At 55.2% G+C, this 10,591-nt stretch overlaps 2 pseudogenes; both read right to left on the minus strand.

Annotated features, from left to right (window-relative positions):
- Window positions 1-284: 284 nt before the first annotated feature.
- LOC135091933 (large subunit ribosomal RNA) lies at window positions 285-9,106 on the minus strand (annotated as a pseudogene).
- Window positions 9,107-9,921: 815 nt separating this feature from the next.
- Window positions 9,922-10,081, minus strand: LOC135091928 (5.8S ribosomal RNA; annotated as a pseudogene).
- Between the last annotated feature and the right edge of the window lie 510 nt (window positions 10,082-10,591).

Raw genomic sequence — 10,591 nt, forward strand, 5'->3', positions numbered from 1 at the left:
ACAGTGAATTTACTTAAGCCCATGTTATAACGTGACACAGGACCGTTTTCCGTCTACCTAAGAGGTAATAAAACTTTCACCGGACAGTCAGTTGCTTAGTCTTCTGGGTTATAACGTGACACAGGACTGTTTTTCGTCTACCTAATGGGTAAAAATTTCAGTCTTCTGTGTCGTCGCGGCGTAACTCTCATTGGAGAGTTACGGCCTCATTGGAGAGAGCAGCAACAATGATAATAATATCAAGGCTTTATTATTGACAGAGGATTTCGCCATCGGGGTGCGTGACGAAACCTCCAGCCTTGTTAGGGAGAAGTCTTAGCGGATCGCAGTGAGGATGCTGCTCTGCCGCCCACAACACCCTGACCGGTACGTAAGTCGTCTGCAAACGATTCGGTACGGCACATCAGCATCTGGGTGTTCTCTACTAGGGAGGGGAATGCCCGAGCCTGTTTGTCGAGACGCTCCCGAGTTCCCTCTGCATGGGTCCATATTCTGGCTCCGCCCGCGGAGGAGCGGAGAACAAATCTCTCGATATAACTCAATGGTGACCATCCCGATGCAAGCCGTACACGGTATCGTTGGTCATCCAGCCGGGATTCTGCCTTAGAGGCTTTCAGGCATAATCCCACGGACGTAGCCTCGCTCCACTGGCCGATCGACCAAAAGCGGAACCATATGTCCGGACCTGCCGTTCCTCTCGTACTGAGCAGGACTGCTGTATCAACGACAATAACTGTCAACAGTAGGGTAAAACTAACCTGTCTCGGGTGAATCGGGACCGTGATCGAATCTACCTAAGGAATGTGGTAATCCACTTTAGCGGTCGCCCTAATTGTCGTAGCGCGCGGAATCGGGTATTTTTGCACTTCTGAAGCGATTCCCCACCTGATAGACCACCTTTGAAAGTCTTGGCAAAAGAGGTTCTCTTAGGTAAAAATTTGCCTCCCAGCCTGTCCCGCGACGGTCTAAACCCAGCTCACGTTCCCTTTTTATGGGTGAACAATCCAACGCTTGGTGAATTCTGCTTCACAATGATAGGAAGAGCCGACATCGAAGGATCAAAAAGCGACGTCGCTATGAACGCTTGGCCGCCGCAAGCCAGTTATCCCTGTGGTAACTTTTCTGACACCTCTTGCTTAAAACTCATAAAGTTAAAAGGATCGATAGGCCCTGCTTTCGCAGTCTGTATTCGTACTGAAAATCAGGATCAAGCCAGCATTTGCCCTTTTGTTCTACGCGAGGTTTCTGTCCACGCTGAGCTGGCCTTAGGACACCTGCGTTATCATTTGACAGATGTACCGCCCCAGTCAAACTCCCCACCTGATAATGTCCTCGGAGCGGATCGCGGCGGGCGCGAACGCCCGGTCGGACCGACAGGCCGCCGGCCCTCCCTTCCGCCGCTTTAGGCTAGAAACAGGAGGCAATCCCGCGTGGGGAAGCTCCGATTCCGTCTCACCGAGTAAGTAAAGAAACGATCAGAGTAATGGTATTTCATTGACGGCCGCACGGGCCACAAGTGACCCTGACGTGACGACCTCCCACTTATGCTACACCTCTGATGTCTCTCTACAAAATCAGACTAGAGTCAAGCTCAACAGAGTCTTCTTTCCCCGCTGTTAAACACAGGCCCGTTCCCCTGCCTGTGGGTTCGCTAGGTAGTAGATAGGGACAGTGGGAATCTCGTTAATCCATTCATGCGCGTCACTAATTAGATGACGAGGCATTTGGATACCTTAAGAGAGTAACGCTCCAAGCACCCGCGTGTAGAACAAGAAGGGGTGGTGAGCGCAGTCACCACCCGTAATTGTAATTAATCACAACAGGTACTACTCTCTCCTTTGCCATTACCCTGAGTGTTTTGGCTGAAAGAAACATTTTATTGTACCTCTTACAATATGTCAGCAGTCCAATACACGGGTAGAACAAATTCCGAGTACATCTATATTAGGGAGAAAATAGACTAACGAAAAACGGCCCACATGCCTCAAAAAACAAACAAAATAAGCATAGTATTTTGTATGCACATAATATTACACAGCGCAGTGTGTAAATATAAGGTCCACAGCATAGCACCGTGCGAACTAGATTATAAAATTAAACTTACGTACAAGAGAAAAAGAGGATGCATGGGTCCTCATCATCTAATCGCTGATGCTGTGTTGCGGTCACAGAATGGAGGAAATTTTACATAATTTTGCATGGACAAAGTCGGGGACGATAAAGGCGCTCATTCATTGGCCTTTTCCAGGGCCTAGGCACGATCACTCAGGTCCCTGGGGGTGGCGTCACCCAAGCACACACACACGCACAACACTTGGGCGGCATCAGGCCTTCACACGTGCACCACTCGTCTTTCTGTGGTCCCTGTATATGGCAACCCCCCACTCCATTGTCTTCACCACCATGAGCTTTACCCGAGACTTGGGAAGTCCCAGGGAGACCCACGTGTTGAGGGAGGGGAGTGCCACGGAGCCTCGCCACGACTCTGTAAAGGTTGACACAACAGGGGGTGTTCCAGATATACGGGCAACATAGTCACGGATCACAGGGATGTTATACTTCTCCACTTTGAGATGGTGACTGGCGTCCAGGCTGCCCACGGCCGCATCTGCGACCACCTGAACGTCGATCACCATCGAACGATCCCCTCTCCAGCACACTATATCAGGGTACTGGACCTCGGCCGGGGTCGGGATGGCAGGTCCCCTCAAAACCTGATACCTTGTTCAGTGAGGTACATATCCAACAGCCTGTTATGTCTGGCGGTCCTCACCCCTGCCACCGCCGGGCACTGCTGCAGCACATGCCCAAGCGACTCGATGCGGCGCCCCTCATAAGGGTCGTACCGTCACTAATCCAGGATGAGGAGATGGGCGTGTCCCCGATCCCCTTCAGTCCTCTTGTGTCCACTGCATTATACAGGGAGTCGCTCCAATGCTCTCGTTCCTGTCTCCGCCGGGAGGAGCTGTCGCCGGCAGGTGGAGCAGCTGCTGAAGCCGCCGCAACCTCCCTGACCGCAGGGTCAGAGGAGAGCGAGAGGCGCTCCATCAAATCCTCCCTCAAGCGAGGGATGCGGGTTAGCATGGAGGGAATACCTAGACCGCCGTCCGCTACAGCGGCATGAAACACCCCCAGGGGTGTATCATGAGGCATATGGAGGGCGTGCCTGGCGAATCTCCTTGTATCCCTGTCCACTCGCTTAAGAGTGCCCTTCTTGGCCTTGGAGTGAAGCAGGGGATACAGCAGCTGCGGAACGATCACATTGATCAACGCCCAAAGCTTCTGCTGCGGCTTCGCGGGGCTCCGCTGCAGCCGGCTCAGTCCGATGTTCAGCTTCGCAAGCAGTTGGGATGGCCCATCTGCCCATAGGGTCCCAACTCTCACCCCCAGGTAGCGGTAAAACTGCCCAGGGCCGAGTGCACGTATAGACTGGCCATCCACTTGGACGTTGACTTTCTCCTGGACCCACGTCCTCCTCTTTCCGTCCGCCCTGATTCCAAGGGTAGCGCATTTAGCCACCCCAACCTCAAGGCCCAATCCAGCAGTGGCAGCCGTCAGGCTTCCCACTGCCTTTTTGAGGCCCATCGGTGTGGCAGCCAGCAGCACCACGTCGTCAGCGAAGGCGAGGTATTGGTGCCTCACACCCCCCACCTCCACTCCAACTTCTTTGGGCAGGGCGGCGAGGGCCCAGTCGAGCGTCATATTAAACAAGGCAGGAGACACAGGGTCCCCTTGCAAGACACCCCTGCTCAAGCCAACAGGGGTGCCGTCGATATGAGAGCAGGCATGTCTGTATATCTTGACAACGTAGGAGGCGAAGTGATCCCCGGTCCCCCACCGTTGGCATGCCGCCTCGATGGCAGGGTGACCCACTGAATTGAAGGCCTTCTTGAAGTTCAAGAAAACCAAGTAGAGGTTTCTAGGGCCGGTCTTTGCCTGGTGGATGGCGTGCGCCAACAGCATGAGGTTGGCGGCACAGCCCTCCTCCTTCTTGAATCCTTTCTGTTCAGCTGGAAGGGTAGCCTCGGTTGCTAGACGTCTGGCCAACACCCGGTGGAGGGTCCTCGTCAGGATGGGGGTGATGGTCAGCGGTCTAAAGTCAGATGGGTTTTCCGGTACGTCTACCTTTGGTATCAACACTGTCCGGCCCTTCATCCACGAGCGCAGCAGGTCTCCCATCAAGAGGCAGGCGATGAAGGCCTACCGTAGACGTTCAGACCCCAGAGCCAATACGTCCGCCTTCCTGCGTCCATCCGGCCCCGGTGCCGTACCAGCCTTGGTAGCCCTCAGTGCTGCCTCGATGTCTACCTCAGTGATGGGGGCCAGTAGCTTATGACTGAGCCCCGGATGGACGACTGTGGTAGATGGGCTAGGCCCTTGCGGGCTTCGCCTCTGGAAGAGTGCTTTCCAGAACGCAAGCGTCCCTTCTGGCCACTCTTCTCGCGCCTGCGATGGACCCATGCCGGCGGCCACCCTATTCGCCGCCTGGCCTCGGTCCCTCTTCCACGCCTCCTGGAAGAGGGCGAACTCCCAGGATCTCCTCTTTCTCCTGGAGCCGAGCGATGGACCTGCCCGGCCTCCCCTGGCCGGTGTTCGCAGGGGGACAGGGGCACCATGTCTCGATCAGGTTGTGAACCTCCTCGGCGGTCTTCGGAACCTCGACGCCCAGCGAGCCCGAAAGGTCTTGGACAATCTTGCCCAGGATGACCAGTGGGTCCTCAGGGGTCGGAGGTGATACCATGCCCGATGGAAGCTCCTCCACCTCCTCGTCGATGGTGGCAAGAGAGGTGGGAGGAGTTGAAGCAGGGTTCAGGACTGGTCGTCCACTAGACCTAGTAGTCCTTTGGGTAGAGGGTCGTGGGGCCGAAGCGCTGTAGGCCTCTTCCTCTTACCCATGATGCTCTCCACCGTGCGGTGGGGAAGCACCTCACGCCTGATGGCCTCATTTAGGCCAGCCTCCAAATGATGGTCCCTCTCAAAGGCAGCCATCAAGGCTACCTCCTCGGAGGTCCACCGGGCCTTTGGGGCTGCTTGTAGGCGTTGAACCTCTGCGGCATGATACGCTTCTGGGTGACATCGTCGCTCGTGGCCTCTCCTCCCAGTGAAGCTCTTGAAGGAGCGGCCACAATGAGGACACGTTGGAGAACGCTCACCAGCCACAAGTGGCGTGGTGGGTGCAGCACCTCCCTCCATCAGAAATTGTGATGGAAGAAAAAAGCAAAGTCAATCAGTGCTGCGCCCTGCAAATCGCAGGGGGAGTGCAACTTAGTTACTAGAGTAGACTGTGGAATAGTCGAGAGGGGCGGCGGGAAACCTCCCCTATTTCTAGTATCCAGGGAGCCCACGTGGAGGGGTCGCACTCTTAGTATCTACTTCCCATAAGAGAGTCATAGTTACTCCCGCCGTTTACCCGCGCTTGGTTGAATCTCTTCACTTTGACATTCAGAGCACTGGGCAGAAATCACATTGCGTCAACATCCATCTCTGACCATCGCAATGCTTTGTTTTAATTAGACAGTCGGATTCCCCTGGTCCGTGCCAGTTCTGAGTTGATCGCTGGGCGCCAGCCGAAGTGGGTTTGGAGCTGGAGACGGCTTCTGCTGCTACCTAACCGGCCAGCGAGGACCGACGGTAGAGAGAGCCGGAGCTCCCGCGCCCACGCAGCCTAGCGCGTTCCACGGAAGGGCCGGAGACACGCCGGTCCGAGCTCTCGGCAAGAGGGGCGAGAGGGCTAAAATCGCCGCCACCATGTAATCCAACCCTCACAGGCACGTCAGGTCGTTTTGATCCCACCGTTGCATCAGCGTGGCAAACCCCACAGCGCGGCGCGTGCGTGAACCCTGCGGATGGATCCCCGACGACGCGCGCTTCCTCGCTGCGCTGGCTTTTCGACCAGCAGACGGCACAGGGGAACCGGGAGCGAAGCGAGACGGACGGGCGCCTTTATAAGGGCTTTTGAGGGTCCCTTTTGACGCCGCCGCCTTCACCACGCCTTTCACGAACCCGGTCCCCGTCTCACACCGCCGCACCAGCAGGCTTTATATTAACAAGGGGAGCGCGGCGCGAGGCCGCATTTGGAATGGGTCGCCGCCACCGGAGTGGGGGATAGGCACTGCGACGAGATGGGCGGACACCGACGGCACGGAAGGGAAAGAGGGCAGACGGCGACACCCAACAGCGCACACCTCGTTACCTCTGAGCCCAGTCCAGCGCCCGAACCCAGGCCCGCTTCCCACACAGGCCCGACTGGCCCGATCCTCAGAGCCAATCCTTATCCCGAAGTTACAGATCTAATTTGCCGACTTCCCTTACCTACATTAGTCTATCGACCAGAGGCTTCTTACCTTGGAGACCGGCTGCGGATATGGGTACGCACAGGCCCGAAACTGGGATGCCTCGCAGGGGCCGCGTGCGTGCAGGCTCCGCGCCGAAACGCGAGCCGCAGCAGCAACAGACCCCCTTCCCCTTGCTTCGCCCCATGCAGTTACCTGCCTCGCATGTTTCACGGACCGGCAGTGGTACGCGGGACGCCGCAAGAACCGCGGCGCTCTACGGCAGACCGTGTTACCAACACCCTTTCGCTCTGCAAGTGGCTTCTAGGGTCACGGCGCCTTAAACAGGAAAGAAAACTCTTCCCCGGACCACCGCCGATGGACGCGAGTTGGTTCCCGTTACCGGATTCCTGCACCAGGGGATACGAGCCCGAGATGGGGCCGGCCCCCTGGTTGGCATCCAGGCCTGGTTACGGAATAAGTACCGTATTCCCTTTCGCCGCTAACTCCCAACCGGCAACTTAGGAAAACCTCTTTATTCCTTTTTTTGGTCGGTCCTTCTCGTCCAGCAGCTCATCATCATCATCATCATCATCATAATAGTGGCCTGCCTGTTTCGTCATAGCCGCTCCCTAGCAACTAGACTACTACTTGTTGGCAGGCCAGCTTGTATGCTGTATTATGGACTTTGATGAGTAGTTCCGCCCCCTCACTTGGCCGTTGCCTCTAGCGTGGGATAAGGCTTTAGCCTTGGGCTTAGGAGCGACTAACCCATGTCCAACTGATGTTCACATGGAACCCTTCTCCACATCGGCCTTCAAGGGAAGTCTCTCTCGACTATTTGCTACTACCACCAAGATCTGCACCAGGGGCGGCTCCAGGCCGGCTCACGCCGGATCCCTTCAGCGCTCACCCCTGCGACCCTCCTACTCGCCGGGGCTTGGAGACCTGGGGTAGCTTGGCCTGTAGTGCCACCGACGGTCGAGTATCGGGAGAATGCTTGAGCGCCATACCATTTTAAGGGCTAGTTGCTTCGGCAGGTGAGTTGTTACACACTCCTTAGCAGATTCCAACTTCCATGGCCACCGTCCTGCTGTCTATAGCAACCAACGCTTTTCGATGGGGTCTAGATGAGCATTCGTTTAGGCCCCTTAACTCGAAGTTTAGTTCATCCCACAGCGCCAGTTCTGCTTACCAAAATTGACCCAATAGATACTCAGATTAGTCGCCGGAGCTTCAGCATTCAAGCAAGCTCGGCATCTCACCCATTTAAAGTTTGAGAATAACTTGAGGAAGTTTCGTCCCCAAGACCTCTAATCATTCGCTTACAGAATGAAACTCCTCATCTGTTTCCGAGAGTACCAGCTATCCTGAGGGAAACTTCGGAGGGAACCAGCTACTAGATGGTTCGATTAGTCTTTCGCCCCTATACCCAGCTCTGACAATCGATTTGCACGTCAGAATTGCTACGGACCTCCACCAGAGTTTCCTCTGGCTTCATCCAGGCCAGGCATAGTTCACCATCTTTCGGGTCCCAACATGTCTGCTCATGGTACTTGCCGACAGCACGCGCACTAGGCCACTCCGGACAGAGCAGGATCGGAGGGCGGAACCGCGCCGGACGAGCCCCGTGGGATGCGAGAGGCCGAAGCCCCCCGACCCGACGGAACCCGCCCAAAGACACGCGGCCCACCAACCGAGAGCCCAAGCAGAGCCGATGAGGCCAACAACAGATTTGCGCGACGGCGTCGCATGGCAAGTCCCGGGCCTGCGCCCCCCTGTGTACAGGCGAGTCCGGGAGGACTCGGGCCGTCGAGCGCCGCGGGTCACCCACGGGGCCAGCGGCGGGGTGGGAGAAAGGGTCTCATCTCGCCGGGCACCGCCTTCATTGGCCCCGCTTTGGTATGGAATGACCACGGCGGCATCGGCCGGCCGGGGATCGGCCCCGGAGAGCGCCGCCGGAGCCACGAGGACCCCGGGGCGCTCCCCTTTCACTTTCATTGCGCCTTTGGGTTTAGTGTGCCCATTGACTCGCACACATGTTACACTCCTTGGTCCGTGTTTCAAGACGGGTTGGGTGGGTCACCGATCTTTTGCACGCCGCGAGAGGGAGGACGAGGCCTCCCTCTGCTGCACGACCGTCGCAGGGCAGCCAGGACACCGGAGGTTTCCCCCTTCGCCGGCGCCTTGGAAGACCGCGACGTCGGGGTACCAATCCAACCGGGCCTTAGACGTCCCAGCAACGGGTCGCGGCGACCTACATCACGAGGGGAAATACGCCCACCAGCGCCGGCTTGGAGTGCGGGCACGCCCAAGAGTTCCTGGGTCGCCTCAGCGAATCCTGCACCCAGCCGACCTGAGCCGACGAGCTGAATCCCCATGGTTCGACCTTCGAGGTCCCACCCGTTTGACTCTTAACGGTTTCACGTACTCTTGAACTCTCTCTTCAAAGTTCTTTTCAACTTTCCCTCACGGTACTTGTTCGCTATCGGTCTCGTGGTCATATTTAACCTGCTTAGGGCTGCACTATCAAGCAACCCGACTCTACAGAGAGGCCCTTTCCGACAATCTCTCGTGTACCCTCGCGGGCGCCGCCACACGGGCCTGTCACCCTCCACGGGTAGTGGCCGTTTTCAAGCATAACTTAGGCGGTGAGAGACTGCGTGCCGGACCCTCCGAAACGCAACACCCCTGGCGCCGGGTTACGACGCCAGGTTATGCGCTGGGCTCATCCCGTTTCAGTCGCCCTTACTAAGGGAATCCCTGTTGGTTTCTTTTCCTCCGCTTATTAATATGCTTAAATTTAGCGGGTACTCTCCCCTAACACAAAATTTCCTCCTGCCTTACTGACCACTTCAGTAAGGATTTTTGACCAATAGGTTTGTTTGGCTTCTCGCTCCTCAGCATCATCATCATCTTATTGCGAGCCGCAATAAGCCGGAGCAGGAGAGAGGGAATGTGACGCACGCACGCCCCTTTGTGCGTCTCCCTCCTCCTCCAGCCCATCAAGATGCTGCGGCAGAGCCTCCACCCTCGATTAGGGTTGGGAGCCGAGACCTCAAGGCATGGACGGCGTGGCTAGCAGCATTCCGTCCGAGCGAGGCAGAATTGCTACTACAACACAGTTGGAGTGGTGCTTTGTTTGTTTGTCTGTGGGAGTTTAGTGTAGCAAGTAGTCTGGCGTTGTTCGTTACGTGCCACAGGGCACTGACTTCATTGGCCCAGGCGCGTCACACACTTCTCCACTTATTAATTATATTATAATCTTGCCCTCTTTCTTTAACCACCACCTCCACTGGTATACAGTAGATATCTTTATAGCCTCACTGCACTTGGAACCGCTGCTGCTGCCTGCACTGGTCCTTGAATGGGCTGCCCCAGACGCACAGTACAAATGAGTAGTACTCTCGTGCACTTTGACAACCCGTCTTAAGGGAACGCCCCAAGCAGCCTCTCTGCTTTTATTCAGGGCGAAACTCCCCAAGGCGGTCACTGCCGACCACGCGGGCCAAGGGCGGGAGAGCAACAACAGTGTTGTCTCCCGCCGCCGCCGCCGCTTAAGAGCCCACCGACACGGTATAGGGTGCGGTGGTAAGCGGACAGCGTGCCTCACGTGACATGACAATGCCGATGTATTGGAATTGATATCCGACCCTCGTGTAGGAGTGGCGGCAGCACATGAGAGTGCCGCAGCCGCAATGTGTGTTGGACTTGTCGATGTATCTGGTATTCTTGCGATTCACATACCGACACGCAGCTTGCTGCGGTCTTCATCGACCCACGAGCCAAGTGATCTACCATTAAGAGTTATACGTGCTCTATGAGTGTTTTGAGCTTTCATTCCACAAAAAAAAAAAATAAATAAAAAAAATAAATAAATAAATACATAAAGAAACAGAACATTTCCAAAAACGTGTATTTTGAGTGTATTTCATATTGTTATGTACCAAACCTTCAAAATGCACCAAAACGCTAAAAAAACAAAAACAAAAACATGGAAAGCATCCTATATGGGTAAGCAAAACAACAAACAAAAAACGTATCTTTTGAGTGTTTTTGAGATATTTGCGCACCAAAACAAGGCTAACTTTATGGAGAAAGAAAATAACATTACCAAAAACAAGTATTGTCAATGTTATTACAGCATTTTACCTACAAAAACAATCAAATGAATGGTCGTATGCATGCATACCCTATTTGGGGAAATGAAAGAACATTACGAGAAACGTGTATTACGAGTGTTTTTGAAGTAATTAGGTACCAAATCTCGAAAACGCATAAATAGCACTCTATGTGGAGAAACATTACCAAAAACGTGA

Source organism: Scylla paramamosain, chromosome 38 (assembly GCF_035594125.1).
Source record: "Scylla paramamosain isolate STU-SP2022 chromosome 38, ASM3559412v1, whole genome shotgun sequence".
NCBI lineage: Eukaryota > Metazoa > Arthropoda > Malacostraca > Decapoda > Portunidae > Scylla > Scylla paramamosain.